Raw genomic sequence first — 22216 nt, 5'->3', positions numbered from 1 at the left:
TTGATGGATTTGAATGGTGAACAAAATAATGAAAAGGAGCATACTCCTCATTTGGAAAGAAGTATTGAGCTACTTCCTCCAAGAGTTTTATCCTGCTCCTGCTATAAATCAGAGAAGCATATAAGAAAAGAAGGCACAAACGAGGAACAAAACCAACAGTGAACATTGTTTATACATTGTGTGGCACTTTTCCCACATAATTATATGGTATTGTCCAATACGGCATTTGTTCTTTCCTGAAAGAGATGAGGAATAAGAGAGGATTATCTTAATAAATCTCTTCCCTGCTCTTTGCTTCCTTCAGGGGTCATGATACACTGAAAAGAAACTCAAGGGGAATCCGAGGGCAGCTGGAAACCAAGTTGCTGGGGCCACACAGGGGACAGGAAAGATTAAGGTAGGTCTAATTTTGACTCAGTGATCTTCCTATTGAAAATGTCTCTGAACATATCTTTGTTGCTATGAGGCAGAGAATATTAAAGACAAGACAGTGGGGAATCTGTATCTTAGAAAACAAATCAATACACTTTTCTAAGCTGAAGCCTATTCAAATCTATTGTTAATGTTAAATTCACAGCAAATAATGCTGAGAATTTCTTTCTTTCTTTTCTTTTTTTTTTTTTTTTACCAGAGCACTGCTCAGCTCTGGCTTATGGTGGTGCGGGGGATTGAACCTGGGACTTGACACAGCCTCAGGCATGAAAGTCTGTTTGCATAGCCATTGTGCTATCTACCCCTGCCCAGGAATACATTTTATATACAGTACATACAAGTAAATATTCTGATAATGCTGAGTTGTGGCCCTCCACCTTACTCTTCTTGAGAAGTGTATGAAATACAGATTTCATATATAAAGCATACCTTTTATGATAATGAATGCTTCATGTGTATGAACTCTGATAACTTACAGATAATATGCATTTGTGTAGGTGAACATATGCATCTGCTCATCTCTGTAAGTATTTCACTGTAGACTGTGTACGCAACATATATCTGACATCTGCATATACTCCTATTCATCTACATAAGTTGTATGCCCTTTAAAAACAAGGTTACGCTTAATTGCAGTCTTACTGTTGATAGTAGCTTAGAAAGTATCTTTTAGGTATTTGTAGGGTTTTATTTGTGACCACTCTGTTCCCTTAGTTCTGTGTCCTCCCACCTGGAATGAGAGCTTTGTGCCCCTATTATATACTTTATTATTTATTTATTTGTTGGGGGAGGGGCTTAATGGTTTACAGTTCAGTCACTTCTCACCTCACCATGATAAATGTATGCAAACTACTCTCACCCCCAGCTTAGGTCCTTTCCCACCATCATGTACCAGGACCCCAAATCCTCTCTCCATCCCTCCCCAGAGTCCTTTGCTTTGGTGCAATATACCAAACCCAGTCCAAGTTCTACTTTGTGCTTCCCTTTTTATTTCTGTTTCTTACATTCTGCCTATGAGTGAGATCATCCCGTATTCTTCCTCCTATAGTGTGCTTTAGATGGCAGATCAGAGAGCACAGGACTGTGAGCTTCAGCCTTTGGGAAGGTCCTAACATTCTCTAAGCACTCTGACTCTCATGAGAATAAAACTCCTAGGGAACAGGAAGGAAAAAGTAGAAGGCACCGACTTTGCTTTGGGCTTATTGCCTTGTTTTCTTAAAATCAGTGCAACTTTCCTATTAACCCACAGTGATCTTATTTAGACAGTGGCAACTGCTTTATTTTCCTGTCATATCAGAGCACTTTTACACCAATAAAGAATAACTTGCCTTAATTGATATTTACCTTTTGTTATGAAGCAGTTTCACATAAATAATTTTGTAAAAATATTGTACTTTTACATAAACTGAAACCACTATACTACAAAATATCCAGTTCTAGCGAAGCGGGTTAAGCGCATACGGCACAAAATGCAAGGACCAGTGTAGGGTCCCGGTTTGAGTCTCTGGCTACCTCCCTGCAGGGGAGTCGCTTCACAGGCTGTGAAGCAGGTCTGCAGGTGTCTTCCTCTCCCCCTCTGTCTTCCCCTCCTTTCTCCATTTCTCTCTGTCCTATCTAACAATGATGACATCAACAACAGTAATAACTACTACAGTAGAAAATAAGGGCAACAAAAAGGGAGAAATAAATATAAATAAATATTTAAAAAATACAGTTCAATTGCAAATATTAATTTTCTTTTTATGAAAAATCAAACTACAGTGGAACAGATTTTTTATTTTATTTTATTTTATTTAAGAAAGGATAAATAAACTAAACCATTGGGTAGGAGGGGTATAACTCCACACAATTCCCACCACCCAATCTCCATATCCCACCCCCTCCCCTGATAGCTTTCCTACTCTCTATCCCTCTGGGAGCATGGACCCAGGGTCATTGTGGGTTGTAGAAGGTGGAAGGTCTGGCTTCTGTAATTGCTTCCCCGCTGAACATGGGCGTTGACTGGTCGGTACATACTCCCAGTCTACCTCTCTCTTTCCCTAGTAGGGTGGGTCTCCGGGGAAGCAGAGCTCCAGGACACATTGATGGGGTCTTCAGTCCAGGGAAGCCTGGCCGGCATCCTGATGACATCTGGAACCTGGTGACTGTAAAGAGAATTAACATACAAAGCCAAACAAATTGTTGAGCAATCATGGACCCAAAGCTTGGAATAGTGGAGAGTGTTAAGTGGATACTGTTAAGGGGATACTCACTGCAAACTCTAGTGTACTTCTGCTTTCAGGTATATATTTTGCAGTAGTTTATGGATACGTGTGAACATATGCTCTCTCTCACAGAAACTGGGTGTATATCTAGGTTTTGGGGCTTTGTTAGAAAGTGAACCACCTGAGATGAAATTAGAGTATACTATGAAAGGAAAGGTCTCACCCAAGTAATGAAGCTGAAGGGTTGTCATTTCACATGTGAAGTCTCTGGACACAGTCTGAAGTGAAGCATGTTGAGGTGGCAATCATTGTGTTGACTAGGTTGTGATCGACAGATGCAATATTATTTGATATGGATTGGGAGAGGCATACGGGAAAGTGGGCCCTATCCAAGGGTTCCAGGACGGGGGGAAGTAGAGGCTTTATAGTGGAGATGTGAGGTTCCTGCTGTCTTAGGGTTCAAAAAGACAATCGATAGTTAATGTTATCATCACATTATTTGTTAATTGGGTTAACTTTGAAAAGTCCCTTTGTTAGGGTTTGCTGTACAGTACCCAGTATCTTGTATATAGCTGTGCTATTGGTTGCTTCTGATCTACTTGGTCTAGGCTTTTGAGAGAGTCTGCATATCAAATACACAGCCTATATATTAAAAAGACTCAGTCTGTGTTTTAAAAAACTTTGAGACATGCAATTAATTTCCCCCCTCATATTAATTAACTAGTGATTTATAGGACTACATTTTACTAGGAGTGTACATAAACACCATTCCCACCACCAAAAGACTGTAACCCATCCCTCCCACCCACTCCCACCCCACACTGGCCCAGGAAGCTGCATGTCTACCTCTCACCACAGGGTTTTTAATTTGGTGCCCTACTTACAATTTGGTCAGGTCCTGCTTTTAGTTTCCCTTTCAGATCTTCTTAGTCAACTTCTGTTGATGAGTGGGATCATCCCATACTCATCTTTATCTTTCTGACTTAGCTCACTTAACATAATTCCTTCTAGCTCTGTCCAAGATGGGTCAGAGAAGGTGGGTTCATTGTTCTTGATAGCTACATAGTATTCCATTGTGTATATATACCACAGCTTTCTCAGCCATTCATCTGTCGTTGGGCACCTGGGTTGCTTCCAGGTTTTAGCTATTATGAATTGTGCTGCTATGAACATAGGAGTACACACCTCTTTTTGGTTGGGTGTTATGGAGTCCTTGGGGTATAACACCAGGAGAGGAATTACTGGATCATATGGAAGGTCCATGTCTAGCCTTCTGAGAGTTTTCCAGACTGCTCTCCACAGAGGCTGTACCAATTTACATTCCCACCAGCAATGCAAGAGGGTTCCTTTGTCCCCACAGCCTCTCCAGCATTTGTTGCTGCTGTCCTTTTTGATGTATGCCATTCTTACAGGAGTGAGGTGGTATCTTAGTGTTGTCTTAATTTGCATTTCTCTGATAATCAGTGACCTAGAGCAGTTTTTCATATGTTTGTTCGCCTTTTGGATCTCCTCTGAGGTGAATGTTTTGTTCATATCCTCTGCTCATTTTTGGATGGGGTCATTTGCTTTTTTGGTGCTAAGTTTGCTGAGCTCTTTATATATTTTGGTGATTAGTTTCTTGTCTGATGTATGGCATGTGAAGATCTTCTCCCATTCTGTGAGGGGTCTCTTTATTTGTTTAATACTTTCTTTGGATGTGCAGAAGCTTTTCAATTTGATGTAGTCCCATTGGTTTGTTTCTACTTTAGTCTTCCTTACAATTGGGTTTGATTCATCAAAGATGTCCTTGAGGTGTAGGTGGGAAACTGTTTTACCAATGTTTTCCTCTAAGTATTTGATTGCTTCTGGTCTGACATCCAGGTCTTTGATCCATTTGGAGTTGATTTTTGTTTCTGGTGAGATAAAGTGGTTCAATTTCATTCTTCTGCATATTACAACCCAGTTTTTCCCAGCACCATTTATTGAAGAGAGCCTCCTTCTTCCATTTAATCCTTTGAGCCCCCTTATCAAAGATTAGATGTCCATAGGTGTGGGGATTTATTTCTGGGCTTTCAATTCTGTTCCACTGGTCTGTGTGCCTATTTTTGTTCCAGTTCCATGCTGTTTTGATGATGATGGCTTTATAGTATAGTTTAAGGTCTAGGAGTGTGATGCCTCCATTTCTGTTTCTTTTCCTCAAGATGGTTTTGGCAATTCTATGTGTTTTCAGGTTCCAGATAAATGATTGTAGTGTTTGTTCTATTCTCTTAAAGAAGCTTGGTGGAACTTTGATGGGTATTGCATTAAATTTGTATATGGCTCTGGGGAGAATATTCACTTTGATGATATTTATTCTTCCAATCCATTAGCATGGGATATCTTTCCATTTCTTGGTATCAGTTTCTATTTCCTTGAGTAGCTACTCATAGTTTTCAGCATACAAGTCTTTCACTTCTTTGGTCAACTTTATTCCTAGGTATTTGATTGATTTTGCTGAAACAGTAAATGAGAGTGACTTCTGGATGTCTTCTTTTTCAGATTTAGTGTTTGCATAAAGAAATGCCACTGATTTTTGTACATTGATTTTGTAGCCTGATACCTTGCTATATTGCCTAATAACTTCCAGTAATTTTCTACTGGATTCTTTAGGTCTTTCTATGTATACTATCATATCGTCTGCAAATAGTGAGAGCTTGACTTCTTCCCTTCCAATCTGTATTCCTTTGATTTCTTTCTCTTGCCTGATTGCTATGGCAAGAACTTCCAATACTATGTTGAAGAGTAATGGTGACAGTGGACAGCCCTGTCTAGTCCCTGATCTGAGGGGGAATGCTTTCAGCTTCTGTCCATTGAGTATGATGTTGGCTGTAGGTTTGCTATATATAGACTCCACTATCTTGAGGAATTTCCCATCTATTCCCATTTTTTGTAGAGTTTTGAGCATGAATGGGTGTTAGATTTTGTCAAAGGCTTTCTCTGCATCTATTGAGATAATCATGTGGTTTTTGGCTTTGCTTTTATTGATGTGGTGAATGACATTGATTGACTTATGGATGTTGAACCAGCCTTGTATTCCTGGGATGAATCCCACTTGGTCGTGATGAACAATCTTTTTATTATGCTGCTGTATCTGGTTGGCCAAGATCTTGTTTAATATTTTGGCATCTATGTTCCTCAGAGATATTGGTCTGTAGTTTTCCTTTTTTGTTCTGTCCCTATCAGCTTTTGGTATCAGGGTGATGTTGGCTTCATAGAAGGTGGAAGGGAGTATTCCTGTTTCTTCAATCTTGTGGAAAAGCTTAAGAAGTATGGGTACTAACTGTTTCCTGAAAGTTTTGTAGAATTCGTTTGTGAAGCCGTCTGGTCCAGAACTTTTGTTGTTGGGGAGATTCTTAATAACGGCTTCAATTTCTTTGTCTGTGATTGGTGCATTTAGATTTTGTAGTTCATCTTGGTTCAGTTTTGGAAGGGCATATGCTTCTAGGAATTGTTCCATTTCTTCCAGATTCTCTAGCTTGGTGGCGTATAGTTCTTCATAGAAGTTTCGCAGGATTCTCTGGATTTCTGTGGTGTCAGTTGTGATATCTCCTCCATCGTTTACAATTCTATTAATTTGAGTCTTCTCTCTTTTTTGTTTGGTGAGTCTGGCTAGGGGTTTGTCAATTTTGTTTAATCTTTCAAAGAACCAACATTTGGCTTCATTGATCTTTTGTATGGTTCTTTTATTTTTGATGTTGTTTATTTCTGCTCTAATTTTAGTGATTTCTGTCCTTCTGGTTGCTTTAGGGTTCCTTTGTTCCTCTTCCTCTAAGTCCTTGAGGTTTGCAGTAAGGTCATTCATTTGAGCTTTTTCTTGGTGTTTAATATGTGATTGTATGGCTATAAGTTTCCCTCTCAGTACTGCTTTAGCTGTGCCCCAAATATTTTGATAGGTTGTGTCTTCATTTTCATTTGTTTCCAGGGACATTTGAATTTCCTGCTTGAGTGAGTCTCTGACCCAGTGGTTCTTAAGGAGTATGTTGTTTAGTTTCCAAATTCTGTGACTTTTAATAATTTTCTGTTTGTTGTTAAATGTTAGTTTTACTCCATTATGGTCTGAGAAGATACTTGGGATGATTTCGATGTTCTTGAATTTATTGATGCTGTCTTTGTGGCCTAACATGTGGTCTACCCTTGAGTTTGTGTTATGTGGATTTGAAAAGAAGGTGTATTCCAGTTTTGGGGGGTGAAGGACTCTGAAAATGTCCAAGAGGTCTAGTCTGTCAATCTCTTCATTCAATTCTCTTATATCTTTGTTGGTTCTCTGCATTGTTGATCTGTCTAAGTGTGAGAGTGGGGTATTGAAGTCTCCCACTATTATTGTATTACTATTGATGTATTTTTGAAATTCTTTCAGTAAGTGTTTGACGTATTTAGATGGTCCCTCACTGGGTGCATAGATGTTAATAATTGTTAAGTCTTCTTGGCTGATTGATCCTCTAATAATTATGTAATGTCCTTGCCTATCTTTTATTACTTTATCTAATTTAAAATCTATTGTGTCTGAGATGAGAATGGCTGTTCCTGCCCTTTTTTGTGGTCCGTTAGCCTGTATCATAGTTTTCCATCCTTTCACTTTAAGTCTGTGTTTATCTTGTGACAGATGGGATTCTTGCAAGCAGCGTATGGTTGGGTTATGTTTTCTGATCCATCCCCCCACTCTGTGCCTTTTGATGGATGAGTTTAAGCCATTGAAATTTATTGATATTATGGATTTAATGTATTGTAGTGCCATTGTTCAAAATAAATGCTGGTTAGAGCCCCTGGCTCCCCCATCTCCAGGGGGGTTGATTCACAATCGGTGAAGCAGGTCTGCAGGTTCCTATCTTTCTCTCCCCCTCTCTTTCTTCTCCTTTCCTCTTGATTTCTCTCTATCCTATCCAACAACAACAGCAGCAGCAATAGCCACAACAGTACAATAATGATTATAACAACAAAATGGAAAAACTGGCTGCCAAGAGCAGTGGATTCGTAGTGTAGATATTGAGCCCCAGAGATAACCCTGGAGCTAAAGAAAGAAACAAACAAAAAATATCATCTTTAATAAAAATGAATTATTTTTCTGTCTTAAATTATGCAGAAGAGTGACATGATGATAAAATGGATAGAGATGTATTTTCTTGTTTTATTGTAGAATAGGATACAAGAAAGTTTTTTTTCCCTTATTGGGAGATTAATGTTTTACATTCGACAAGAAAGGTTGTTTTCTTTATATTCCTCTAGAGTAGTTTCCCTCCAGTGCTAGGATCTCAGAGCAAGTAGGAAAGGAATTTTTGTTATCATCAATGAATAATACAAATCTAAAATGTTTAGGTGGTATCAGTCTGAACTATAAACATTCAATTTACATTAACAGTAAGAAAAACTTCCCATTTGAGGTTGTATTTGAAAAGTTACCAGAATCTAAACCCCAACTATTTCATAAGAAAGAATAACCATGTAATTTGTAGTCTTTTATTTCACATTCAGTTCCCCTCTAAGACTGCTTGGTAGCCACCAGAGTTAATTCCACCACTGGAAATGCCTCACTCTTCTTGTCTTTTTGCTAGTGGTTTCTCTGCTGACAGAGTGCCCCCCTCATCAATCTGGGGGGGGCCCTTTGTTTCCAAGTACAAATTGTCCAAAACTGCATTCAGCTTCCTCTCCCTTTATTTCCTGACCATTGGTCTGGAATCAGTTATTTTGCTTCAACTCTTCACTAACTCTAAAGAGTTCTCTCTATGATTCAAAGACAGAAACTATTAGTCGTTGGCTTTTCTTCTCGGGAAGCTTTGACGTTGTAGCCCCAGGGATTAGTTAATAGCTGTCAATCAGTGTCCTTCCAATAAGGATTTGTAGGTACTTATGAAGTTATAGCCTTGGCACATCCATTCTACTGTCTCATAAGTCTGGAAAAGTCTGCATCTAAAAAGCAATATTACAGCTTGACTCTCAGGTCTTGTATCCCTGGTCAGCAAATATCTGTTTGTGCATGTATCTTTGTCATTACTCACTTTTGTATGTTTATTGTTGACTCAGAGAAAGACCTGAAGGTCGCCAGAAGAAATGTATGAAATGTTTTCTTCTTCCCATGAATAATAGAAGCAGAAAAGAAGCTTACTCATTTTATTTTAGAGAAAAATGTATTTATTGTCAATAAATTCAAACAAGTACAAACCTAGAGATAAATAAATCTAGTAAACTTTCATGCAATCCTGACTGTCACCTTCTGAAGACTGTTAAGAAACGATGTGTAAGTGGTGGGTCTAGAGGGGAAAATGTGACAATAAGCAAAACAACCAACAATCAAGAGAGGAACAAACATACACCCTTGTACCAGACAACACTCTTATAAAAGACAGTAGAGAGATTATAAACAAAGAATTAAGGTGGTTACAGACAGTTCTGATGGCTAGTGAAGCACAGAGGGGTATTGCATGGTGACTTATACAGCAGATTTTCATGCCTGAGACTCCGAGACCCCAGGTGTAATTTCCTGGCACAGCCATAATTCTGAGCTTAACTGTGCTCTGGTCAAAAAATAAAACAAGTCACTTGCTTTTATATAAAACAGAAACAGTTGCCAATTGTTATTAATCGAGATAATTGTCATCTAATGCCCATTGCGGTTACAAAATTCATTTTCTCACTCCCCTGTGTCAGACACTTTTGCGTATAGATATTGAAGATGCATAGCTGAAGATACTTTGCTATTCACCACAATGTGTGAACCAACAGGTTAGAAATCCTGATGTAGAGAGCATTTGACCAGAGGATTGAGAAGAGACCCAAAGAGGATCATGTTAAAAGTAGCTGATGTTTATTTTGAGGAAGTGTTGGGGATCATATGATAATTTTCTACAATTTGATGAAGAATACCCTGTGGAAATGTTATTAAATATTTTCTGTATGATTGAGAAAGAAAAGAAAAATTAGTTTTGAGTAGTTAGGAATAAATGGAAGGCACCTTTTTGCTTAGTGATGGGAATGATAAAAAATGATGTCTAATTACAAAATTTAATCAATCATGCTAATTAATTACTACTAATAAATTTAATGTCAACTATAGCTGAAACTAGATGTGATACCTGTGGTATCTGAGATGATTCCAAAATTTTGATACCACTAGGAAGGAAATGGCATAATAGATTTGTATATGGTGTGAGAGTTGATCGAATACTGGTAATTAAGTTATCTTTGAGGACAAAAATTCCAAGATTTGTTTCTGAGGTTATCGATATGGGAACTACTTCCCTAAAAACAACACAGTGAGGGACTACAAACCTACTCTAGTGTCTCACACAGACAGTTATGGCGAGTGAGATGTTAAACGTGAGTGTCAAAAACTATATTGTGGGAGGAATCGGGCAGTAGCACAGCGGGTTAAGTGTAGGTGGTGCAAAGTGCAAAGACCTGCATAAGGATCCTGGTTTGAGCCCCTGGCTCCCCACCTGTAGGGGAGTCACTTCACAAGAGGTGAAACAGGTCTCCAGGTGTTTCTTTCTCTCCCCCTCTGTCTTCCCCTCCTCTCTCGATTTCTCTCTCTCCTATCCAACAACGACAACATGAATAACAACAACAATAATAACTACAACAATAAAACAAGGGCAACAAAAGGGAATAAATAAATAAAAATAAAAAAAAAACACTATATTGTGGGGATCGGCCGGTGGCACACGTGGTTAATCACATACAGTACTATATGCAAGGACCTGGGTTTGAGCCCCACAGCCCACTTGGATCGGGGATGCTTCACAAGCATTGAGGCCGGTCTACTGATATCTACCTTTCTCCCTCCCTCCTTTTAAAAATAAAAAACAAAAAAGGAAAAAAATGGCCTCCAAGAGTGGTGGATTCGTAGTGTCAGTACCGAGCCCCAGAAATATCCCTGGAGGAAAGAAAAACTATACTTAAACAACACACACACACACACACACACACACACACACACACACACACACACACACACACACACACACCCATAAAGGGAGGGGAAAATTAAAAAAAGAAAGACTAGTGTCAGTCATTATTAAAACTTACCATCTTGGTCAATTTCTTATCTCTGAACCATAACTCCTCCATATGTGAAGTGTGGATAGTAATAGTGTATACCTCACTGAACTGTGGTGAGATAAAAATAATAACATGTATAAATGACTTAATTTAAAATATTTTACATGTAATAGGCATTTGGCAAATGGTGTTGCAACTGTGGAGAAAGATTCTCATTTTGGGAAACACTGAAACTTCTTTAAACAGTTCAGAAAATTAAGATGATACTAAGTATACTATTATATAGAGAATCTTTTTATATCTATGTTACCCTGGGATTTTATAAAAACAATCTTTTTTTTTTTTTTTCCTCCTCCAGGGTTATTGCTGGGCTCGGTGCCTGCACCATGAATCCACCGCTCCTGGAGGCCAGTTTTTTTCCCCTTTTGTTGCCCTTGTTGTAGCTTCGTTGTGGCTATTATTATTGCCCTTGTTGACGCAATTCGTTGTTAGATAGGACAGAGAGAAATGGAGAGAGGAGGGGAAGACAGAGAAGGGGAGAGAAAGATAGACACCTGCAGACCTGCTTCACCGCCTGTGAAGCGACTCCCCTGCAGGTGGGGAGCCGGGGGCTCGAACCGGGATCCTTACGCTAGTCCTTGTGCTTTGTGCCACATGCGCTTAACCCACTGCGCCACTGCCCGACCCCCAAAACAACCTTTTTCTAAAGTGTGTAATGAAGAATGCTAAACATGTATAATGTCAGAAAAATCAATGGGGGGGGGGGTGAGGTCGGGCGGTAGTGCCGCGGGTTAAGCTCACGTGCCGCAAAGCACAAAGATGAGCGTAATGATCCCGGTTCAAGCCCCTGGGCTCCCCCAGGCTCCCCATCTGCAGGAGAGTCGCTTCACAAGCGTTGAAGCAGGTCTGCAGGTGTCTGTCTTTCTCTCCCCATCTCTGCCTTCCCCTCCTCTCTCCATTCTCTCTGTCCTATCCAAAAAAAAAAAAAGTCAGTGGGTCATTTTCTTAACATTTGCTAATCACTTATTTCTGTACTTAGATACAGAATATATATCTCAGTAGTAGATTACTTAATAATTTATCTCTTGTTTTATGTTAAGGGACCTACAGAATCAGTCCATCAATCTTTATTTTAAAAATATTTTTATTTATTATTGGATAGAGACAGAGAGAAATTGACATAGATGTAGAAAGGGAGAGAGTCAGAGAGACACCTGCAGCCCTGCTTCACCACTCATGAATCTTTCCCCTTGCATGTGGGAACCAGGGGCCTGAACCTGGGTTCTGTACTGTAATGTGTGAGCTTAACCAGGTGTGCTGCCACTTGGCCCCTCTTTATTTTATTTAAAAATATATTGAAAAGGAAAATGATCTTGGGGCCAGCAGAATAACTTTTCTGAATAGTGTGTCTGATTTGCTATGTTTTTAAAAAAATTTATTTTCCCTTTTTGTTGCCATTGTTGTAGTTATTGTTGTTGTTGATGTCGTTGTTGTTAGATAGGACAGAGAGAAATGGAGAGAGGAGGGGAAGACAGAGAGGAGGAGAGAAAGATGGACACCTACAGACCTGCTTCGCTGCCTGTGAAGCGACTCCCCTGCAGGTGGGGAGCCCGGGGTTCGAACCGGGATCCTTACTCCGGTCCTTGCTTTGCGTCACGTGAGCTTAACCAGCTGCACTACCGCCAGACTCCCCGATTTTGCTATGTTTATGACCCAAATTCAAGCCTGGTTCCCCACCACTTTGGAGGAAACATTGGTTCTGTGGCATATTTCCGTCTGTCTGTCTGTCTGTCTGTCTCTCTCCAGAAGTCATCCTAGAGTGGTGAAGACCCCAGTGATAACAAATAAAAATATCTTTGAACATATGGTATGCCTTATTTAAAACAAGGATGCTCATACATATTGGATGAATTAAAGTTAGAGACATTGCTTGTAACAAGGTATATGTGTTGCAGGAAGTTCTTGTGTTTTAGTTTTGTTGATGTCAGTCTACAACAGTTGGTTGGTTTTTGGTATTAACCACTGAATAATTTGAATTAGCTAATAAAAAGGCCAAATGGAGTCAGGCAGTATAGCTCATCTGGATAGTGTGCTACATTGCCATGTGCATGACCCAGGTTCAATCCTGGCCCCCACTACATCACAGGAAGTTCGATGCTATGACATCTTTTCTCCTGCTCTTTCTCCAATCCCAGCACACACACACACACACACACACACACACACACACACACACACACACACACACACGTTAAAGGAATTTCAGTGGTTGTGCAAGGTAATACAAACAAAGCAATTGCTTTTAACAGCAACTCAATGACTGTGGTTGACTATAAATTATACTTATAAGCTGCAATAAGTGAAGCATTTCAATAATCTGTGCTCTCTCCATTTGCTTAATTATATTATATCTCTGAACTAGTACTCAGTTTTCCATTTTATTGGTATAATTTATGTAGTGATATAAACACTGTAGAAAGGAATAGAAAAATCTACTCTCGTCTCTCAGTATTGACAACATTTTTCTTTATATTTATTTACAGTCTTCCTTTTTAAAAGAAACAAGCATATAATAAAATCACTTTTTTAGTAGCATCTATGAATTAGTTTACATTACTACTGTTCAGTTTGCATTTTTACCCAGGTACATATGCTATCATTCCATTTTTTAATCTTGGTGTGTATGTGTGTGTGTGTTAATTTACAAAAATAAGACCCCACTGCTTTTCACAACATTGTTTTTGATATCTAGTTAGTTATATATAGTTCAGGCTCTGTTCTCCCTTGCGAAATGTGTGTTTTCTTGATAAGACATTTGCTATTTACATCTTGACCTTCCTTACTCCTAAACGGGGACCATGGATGACAGGATGTTATTTCTGGAAGAGTTAGAAGAAAACATCACTCTTATTTATGTCTTTATATATCGTCAACATTGGGATCTCTGAAAATGATAAAAGCCAAGCCGGATGGGAAATCAGGAAAATGTAAATAAACTAAAACTTTCCCAGGCAAACCACAATGGAGGGTTAGCTTGCAGATGAAGGAAACAAGGCTATTGATGGAGTGGCTAATGGCCATCCTTGTAGTACCTAGTTCAAATCTCAAAATCAAATAATTGCATGGAATAAGATATAAAAAGCTTCCCAGTCCATTGTTCTTTTTGTCATGCTATTGCTGATATTTAAAAAGAAGGAAGTATGGTTATGGATTCTTAGAGCCACTTCATCAGAAATGTGCCTCTATAATAGATATAGAATAGATTTAAGCCATTGTTTTTTCCTTCTTCTCCGTCTTCTTCTTCTTCTTCTTCTCCTTCTTCTTCTTCTTCTTCTTCTTCTTCTTCTTCTTCTTCTTCTTCTTCTTCTTCTTCTTCTTCTTCTTCTTCTTCTTCTTCTTCTTCTTCTTCTTCTTCTTCTTCTTCTTCTTCTTCCCCTCCCCTGTCCCTCCCCCTCATTCTTCCTCCTCCTCCTCTCCCTCCCCCTCATTCCTCCTCCTCCCCCTCCCCCTCAGTCCTCCTCTCCCTCCTCCCCCTCCTCCTCCCCTCCTCTTCCTCCTCCTTCTTCTTCTTCTCTTTCCATGACTAGGTAAACCTATTCCCTCCTCTTTCCAGTGGATAAGCACCTTGTCCCAATAGGCAGTGGAATGTGGTCAAGTAAATTAGATTTCACTGATCAGAAGTCATCCCTTTTCCAGTTACTTGTCAACTTAGCTTTACCTTAAAAGTTGTGTTAACAACTGTCTGGGTAATGAATTTGGCATGTCTGTTTCTGTAAGGTTTGGGCATGCCAGAAGTATATAGGAGATAAAGAACTGGCTCACAAATTAAACTGCAGCCTGAAAATCAGAGGTTTTCATTTCCACATCAGGTCTTCAGCTAGGCTTACTATCGGGAATTTTTCACAGTAAGCTGGAATTGCAATTCTGTTGTTACAGTACAGTATACATATAAACATACATACATGCATATTTCAGACAAGAATCACTGATCAATCCTTTTTAGTGGTGGCACACAGGATCATGCTTAGAATCCTCGCATGTAAGTCCTATGTACTATCCCTGCACTACCACCCCAGCCCTCATTTTCATTTACATCCCAAAACAAATACAAATAGAGTGCTGAATTTTATTTGCTTCAGATATATTTTTATTTTTCCAAGATGTTTGATGTATAAGATAAATTAAATCAGTATTTTGGTTTACCTGCTAGAAATAAAATTTACTCAAGCCTGAGGCTCCTAAGTCCCAGGTTCAATCCCCCGCACCACCATAAGCCTGAGCTGAGCAGTGCTCTGGTGTTTCTCTCTCTCTCTCTCTCTCTCTGCATCTCTCTCAAAAATAAAAAAAAAGAAATAAAATTTAATTGTTAAATTTATTTTATTTTATTTTTTAATAAAAGTGGTGAGATAGCTTGCTTGGAAAGATACCTGCTTTGTCAAAAATGCAACCCAGGCTCATCCTCACTGCTCTGGGTTCAGAAGCTTCTGCTATTGTTTTTTCCTCTCTACCTCTGTCTCACTTTTTCTTTCTTTCTTTCTTTTTTTTTTTAATTTGCTTTTTTATAAAAAGGAAACACTGACAAAAACCATAGGATAAGAGGGGTACAACTCCACACAATTCCTACCACTAGAACTCCATATCCCATCCCCTCCCCTGGTAGCTTTTCTATTTTTTGTCCCTCTGGGAGTGTGGACCCATTATGGGGTGCAGAAGGTGGGAGGTCTGGCTTCTGTAATTGCTTCCCTGCTGGAATTGAGCATTGACAGGTCGATCCATACTCCCAGCTTGTCTCTCTTTCCCTAGTGGGTCAGGGCTCGGGGTAGCAGGGCTCCAGGACACATTGCTCAGGGAAGTCCATTTGGCATCATAGTAACATCTGGAACCTGGTGACCTCTCCTGAGAATACCAGGTTGAAAGCTGCTTCCTTTTGGAGCTCACACCAGGTGTTGTCTCCAAGCTGCCATCTTGGCTCTGCGACTTCTGCCTCACTTTTTCTATTTGAAAATGTTAGCCCAGATCAGTGAAGCCACAGCAATGATAAATAAATAAATAAATAAATAAATAAATAAAAGTAAAATACATAAATATAAATTAAAAGACACATTGAAAGTGAAGAATTACCTTGTGTTAAATATCAAATGTCATCTAATTATATTCTTAATAAAGTTATACTAATTTTACTTTTTTATGAATATGACCTTATAAGTCTATAAATTCTAATTTACAAATACCTGAGAGCACAGTACTTTTTTTTTTTTTACTAATCATATCTAATTATTCTACCTTGTAAGCACCAGAAAAGTTTAATTATAGGTATAAAAGAAAACATCAGTGAATAGGAAAATGTAAGTATGCATGGTCGACTTTAAACACAATTATGAAAAAGTCAAGAATGTAACATTTGAAAGCTGAAATGATTAAAACAGCGTAAGCTGACTATTTCAGTTGATGGATCTTTAAATTGCTGGAAGACACCATTAATATGCTAATTGCTAATTATTATTAAAACATCTTCAGTAAGTGTAGAATTCTGTTTATGTGGTCATGTCTGCTGAAGGATGCCTAAAGAAACAATGTCAGTCAAACCTATCTACAAAGCTTGTCTGAGAAGGCTCTTCTTTAGTTTGGTGTGAGGTTATATTACAATATGTATATTAAGGGACCCTTGGCTCAACTTTGTGACTTTACCTTTAGGGGTCACCTGTACATAGACATTTCACTTAACATTATTTTATGCTATTAGTATTTAGATGCATACTTAATCACATCAAATCAAGTTAAAAATTCAACAGTACCTTTTATTTATTTATCTATTATTATTATTTTTTGCCTCCAGGGTTATCGCTGGGGATCCATGCTTGCACTACGAATTCACTGCTTCTGGATACCTTTTTTTGTTTGTTTGTTTGTTTTGTTTTATTAAATGGACAGAGAGAAATTGAGAGAGGAAGGCAGATAGAGAGAGGGTGAGAAAGGTAAACGCCTGCAGACTTGCTTCATGGCTTGTGAAGCAACCTCTGCAGGTGCCTGGCCCTTGAACCGAGATCCTTGCGCAGGTCCTTGTGCTTTGAACTATGTGGCGCTTAGCCCAGTGTGCCACTGCCCGACCTTCAAAGTACATTATATTTATTACACTGTTTTTGCTTGTAATAATCTGCTAACATACCAGATAGTAGTTCTTAATATTCTTTCTGATACCAGTGACCATTTGCTAGAAAAATGCACCAAATATTAGAAATCTGTCACTGTTTTATATCTTACTTTGCCTTCATCTGACAACATAAGTCTTAGTAAGTCTCTCAAAGAAATACTGCACTGTACAGTGAATCAACTCACTCATTTCCAGATATAAGTACTACTTTGACTTTCATTATATTTGTGTTTGCAGGCAAAATAACTCGTTGTCAGGGTTCTCATCTGGAAATTTTCGAATTGACAATAGAACATTTTTACAGTCTATGATTAAACTAGTTGGTGTTTGTAAAACATTTAGAATAGTGCCTATGTGACTGAATTTTTAAATAAAATTTAGACATAATTGGACTTAATTAGATTTGATATTTCTTTTTTTAATTTTTATTTATAAAAAGGAAACACTAACAAAAACCATAGGATAAGAGGGGTACAATGCCACACAATTCTCACCACCAGAACTCCATATCCCATCCTCTCCCCTGATAGCTTTCCTATTCTTTATGTCTCTGGGAGTACGGACCTAGGGTCATTATGGGGTGCAGAAAGTTGGAGGTCTGGCTTCTGTAATTGCTTCCCCACTGAACATGGGTGTTGGCAGGTCGATCCATACTCCCAGCCTCTCTCTTTCCCTATTGGGGAGGGGTTCTGGGGAAACAGGGCTCCAGGAAGATTTGCTATTTCTAGCTTGGAGATTGAATTATTTTAAGTTTCTGCTTCCTGCCTTTGTTTTCAACACATTTTTAATTGATTATGCTGGTGTAAAGCGGTCTCTGCACAGTACACACATTCTTATGCTGATGCTTCTTTTTAATTTAATTTAAATTAAGTTAATTTTATTTATTACTGTGATTTATTTTGCCATCACCAGTACTTCACTACTCTAGGGTTACTTTTCAGATAGAGAGACAGGTAAAGAGGGAGAGAGAGACATACTACAGTACTGAAGCTTGCCCTAGTGGGTAGTGCTTGGCTTGACCATTGATCATGCACATGAAAAAGCATTTGCTATTTGTTTTAAATCAGGGTACAATGTATAAAGAATCATTTTAAGATATTGGTTATATATACATATCCCATAGTTGTCTAGATTATGACAACCCTTATAACTGTCCTGAATAGTTTTCCATCTCTGTCCATTTGTGTACATTTACATATGTTTTTTAGTGTCACACTGTTTGTCAAACTGAGTTTAATTATTGCTTTTTCACCTCTGTAGAATAAATGAAAATATTCTACTGTATATAAGGTTTCTTTAGTACGAGTTAATACATGATTTCTATCTTTTTAGGCTTATCACATGCCCATAACTTTGTGGTGAACAATTTGAATTTTTTTTAATTTAGCTTAAAATTTGCTAAATGATATATTTGATCACTTACAGAATTGTCTAATGTCTTTTCAGAATTTGATGGTATAGGGAGAGATGAATTTGATTTTTTTAACCTGTGACATCCCCACCAGAGTGGAAGAGGTTATTGAAATTGGAATTTGTTTCTCAAAGCTGGGGTTCTTATTGGAATATGTAGAGGGAGCGATGACAGCAGGAGGCCAGAGTCCAGGAAGACCAACAAGGTGTAGCAGATGCCATCCCAGAATGTGGGCAGGCCATGCTGACACTAAGTCTGGAAGCAGACAGTATCTAGACAGATAAACAGAGAAATCTGATTATAGATAGTGGAGCCCAAGGCGTGTGAACTAGGCCCTGAAATTTAGGTCTTGAGAAAACTGGACAGACTACTGCATAGGTTTATTTTGAAGGGAGTAAGATATTATTCAGGGCATTAATGTAGAGACTAATATGTGGGATCACAGACTAAGGGGAACATCTGACTCTTTCAATGTGGCAGTAGATACAGGGGTACTCAGCCAGCCAGAGTTTTTTTTTAAATTTATTTTATTTATTTATTATTGGATGGAGACAGAGAAATTGAGAGGGGGAGGGAGAAAGACAGAGAGACACTTGTAGCTCTGCTTCACTATTCATGAATATTTCCCCTTGCAGGTGGTGAGGAGAGGCTTGAACCTGGGTCCTTGTGCATTGTAGTCTGTGTGCTTCACCCGTCAGAACTGTTTCTTGTTTTTGTTTTTCTCACCACAGTTGCACTGCTCTGGACTGACATTTTCAGATAGAAAGACACACACACACACACACACACACTCACACACACACACACACACACACAGGGAGAGAGAGAGAGAGAGAGAACAGTACCTGGGGCTTCTCTCAGTGTGATGGAGATTGGACTCTAATCTAGGTCATGTTTCAAGCAAAGGAGACAACTTCCCAGGTGCTGTATCTCAGAGCCCCTCACCCTCCCATTTCAACAGGTCAGTTTATTGGATGAAAATGTTGATTTATAATATTTTTTTATCACAGGTATATAGTTTCATACTTCATATGATAGTTGTCAGCACACCATACCCTTCACCAAATTGCCCTCTTATCCTCTTGTTCCACCATAGGAGATGATATAAAGTTCAGCTAATCTAGTGTCTTCATTATCTAAGTAGAATGATGAACAGATTTCTCCAGCTTCTTTCAAAGTCTTTAGATCTGCCATAAAAAAAACACTGAATTTGTTGTACCTTGTATTTTCCCTTTATTTACTTAAGTCCCACCTATGAATGAGATATCTAGTACTCATCATTCTCCTTCTCTTCCTCCTCCTTTTCCTCTTCCTCTTTCTTCTTCTTTGTTCTTGTTGTTGGGGCTTCGTAACTCCGAGCCAACTTTTTCAGACAGAAAAATACACACACACACACACACACACACACACACACACACACACACACACACACACACACACAGAGAGAGAGAGGACATGACCATAGCAACATATATATATATGTCTTTATTTTCTAATAGCTGATGTATACGTGTGTGTGTGTGTTTTCTTTACCACTCATCTGTTGTTGCCACCAAGGAATTCCTATATACATATGCCCCATTATATATGCCCTCATAATTTGAACATAAGTTTACTGGCTAACGTGTCATCAGAAAACAAAACCCATAGTAGAAGTATATTAAAAGGCTTATTGCAAGAACTTGGCTTCAGCAGTTGCTACTAAATAGCTGAGTCTGGAATTAGGAAGCTTTAAGTGCACATTGGAAATTCTGGGTCAGGAGTCAAACCAGATAGCATTTCTTTTCCTGCAGGAAAATCAGTTTTGCTTTCAAGACCTTTCAGATGATTGGTTCAGGCCCAGATTATTGAGATAGTCTTCTTTACTTAGATGTACTGTATATGTTAATCACAGCTATGAAATTTTGTCACAGCAATACCTTTATTAGTGTTTCATTATGTGACTGGGGACTGCAGCCTAGCCAAAATAACTCATAAAACTGACCCCCGTGGTTTGTTCTTTGTTAACTTGACTCCTAGTACATTTCCTTGAATCATACTTCATCTGAAAATAAAGACAACAAAGACACACCTCCACCTAACAGAATTTTCCTGTGTGAAATTCTCTGGTAGCTATTCCTCTGGTAGTTTTCCTAAAAGACATTGGATAGTCCCTACAATGTCATTGAATATTCATTTTACAACTTGGTATAGTTCCTTAGGATGTAAAGTTAGTTATAATCAATATGTATTATACAATATTAAAACTACTTGAAAGGGAAAGAAAGCAAACATATTTGAGGTGTGCATATGCAAATCTTTTAAAAATATTTATTTGTTTATTTTGGATACAGAAATTGAGAAGGGGGAGGTAGAGAGGGAGAGAGAGGCACCTGCAACATTGCTTCACCATACATGAAACTTTCTTTCCCTCATTCAGGTGGGGATTGGGGGCTTGAACCAGGTCCTTGCACACTATAATGTGTGCACTTTACCTGTTGTGCTGTGTGTTTACCCAGCCCCTTTTATACAAATCTTTGTAGTAGAGAAAGAAGTCAATATTATTTGCCTCTTTTTGCAAATCAGACTTCTCTGACTACAGCTTTAACTATAATGAACACTGTGATCACCCCATCAACTTTCCCTTGGTGATAAAGTGCTGTTACTTGACTCTGCCAACTGGCATATGGTTATGCCCATTGCATCTAAAAATCGCAAATTATCTCAGTGGGAAAAAATTCCACTGTAATTTCTGTGCAGTTGAAAAGAATGATAACAGTATTATTTGAGGATGCTGGACTTCCTCTTACAAGTTTATTTCATAGTCATAAAGACAGGTATGTCTTTTGAACCTTCCTAGGGGAGATCAACAGTCTTATTAAATACACTTTAACATTTACTCTATAGTATACCAAGGCTATCAGTCCTGGAATATTTATTTTTTATTATTTTTTAAAATATGTTCATTATCTTTATTTACTGGGTAGAGACAGAGATTGAGAGGGAAGGGGTGATAGAGAGGGAGAGAGACAGAGAGACACCTGCAGCACTGCTCTGCCACTTGCAAAGCTTTCCTCCTTACAGGTAGGGAACTGGGGCTTGAACCTGGGTCCTTCCACACTGTAGTGTGTGCTTTCAATCAGGCACACCACCACCCAGGCCCTGGCATTTTAATTTTATTTAGTGTTAATCCCTGCTTCAGCCAGCCATTCACTAAAATGCTGGAGTCCTTTCTGACCCATTGAGCTAAAACTATGAATATAGAGTCTTGGTTTTACAACACTTTAAGTGATAAATTTATTTTGATCCAACTTTATGTCCCTTCCATAGTTATTGAGTGCCTTTAATGTCCACTTGCACACACATTCCTCAGACTTCTGTTCACATATTGGAAAAGTCATTCTTTTTTTTTTTTGAAATTTTTTTAAACTTTATTTTTCCCCTTTTTGTTGCCCTTGTTGTTTATTGTCATTATTATTGTTGTTGTTATTGCTGTTGTTGTTGGATAAGACAGAGAGAAATCAAGAGAAGAGGGGAAGACGGGGAGAGAAAGATGGACACCTGCAGACCTGCTTCACCACCTGTGAAGGGATCCCTGTAGGTGGGGAGCCGGGGGCTCAAACCAGGATCCTGATGGATCCTGATGTTGGGTCCATGTGCTTTCCGCCATGTCCGCTTAACCCGCCACACCACCGCCAGGCTCCCAAGTCATGTTATTCTTTTGGTGTGTAGCATACTGCCTATGGACCATGCTTATACCTACCTCACCCTTTGGGGACTGTTAGACCTGAGTCTGTTAGTTAATATAGAACCATAAGAGAATGCTAAGGAGAATCAGCAGTGTCCTGCAACGTACCTACCTCAAATAGGCTATTACAAGTTCTTCAAGTAGAGCAAGCATTAACTATCTCAGTTAGGGGTGAAAAGGGTGGCTTCTCTTGGCAAAGACAGATGACTCTGATGAAGTTTAGTGGTTTGACAATCTTCAGCTACAGTGGGATTTACCCATGTCTCTAGTATAATTTTCAG

General features: G+C 38.8%; 1 protein-coding gene across 4 annotated transcripts in view; it reads left to right on the top strand.

Annotated features, from left to right (window-relative positions):
- PKIB (cAMP-dependent protein kinase inhibitor beta) overlaps window positions 1-22216 on the top strand; it is a 130448-nt gene that overhangs the window by 28689 nt on the left and 79543 nt on the right. For all 4 annotated transcript variants that reach the window (XM_060190529.1, XM_016187339.2, XM_007521299.3 and 1 more), the window contains exon 2: window positions 305-397. The gene's annotated coding sequence lies outside the window, so the exon portion shown is untranslated. The remainder of the gene's footprint in view (window positions 1-304; window positions 398-22216) is intronic.

The sequence above is a fragment of the Erinaceus europaeus genome, chromosome 4 (genome assembly GCF_950295315.1).
Source record: "Erinaceus europaeus chromosome 4, mEriEur2.1, whole genome shotgun sequence".
Lineage (NCBI taxonomy): Eukaryota > Metazoa > Chordata > Mammalia > Eulipotyphla > Erinaceidae > Erinaceus > Erinaceus europaeus.
Note: the sequence above shows the minus strand (reverse complement) of the source record. Positions and strands in the feature narration are given on the sequence as shown.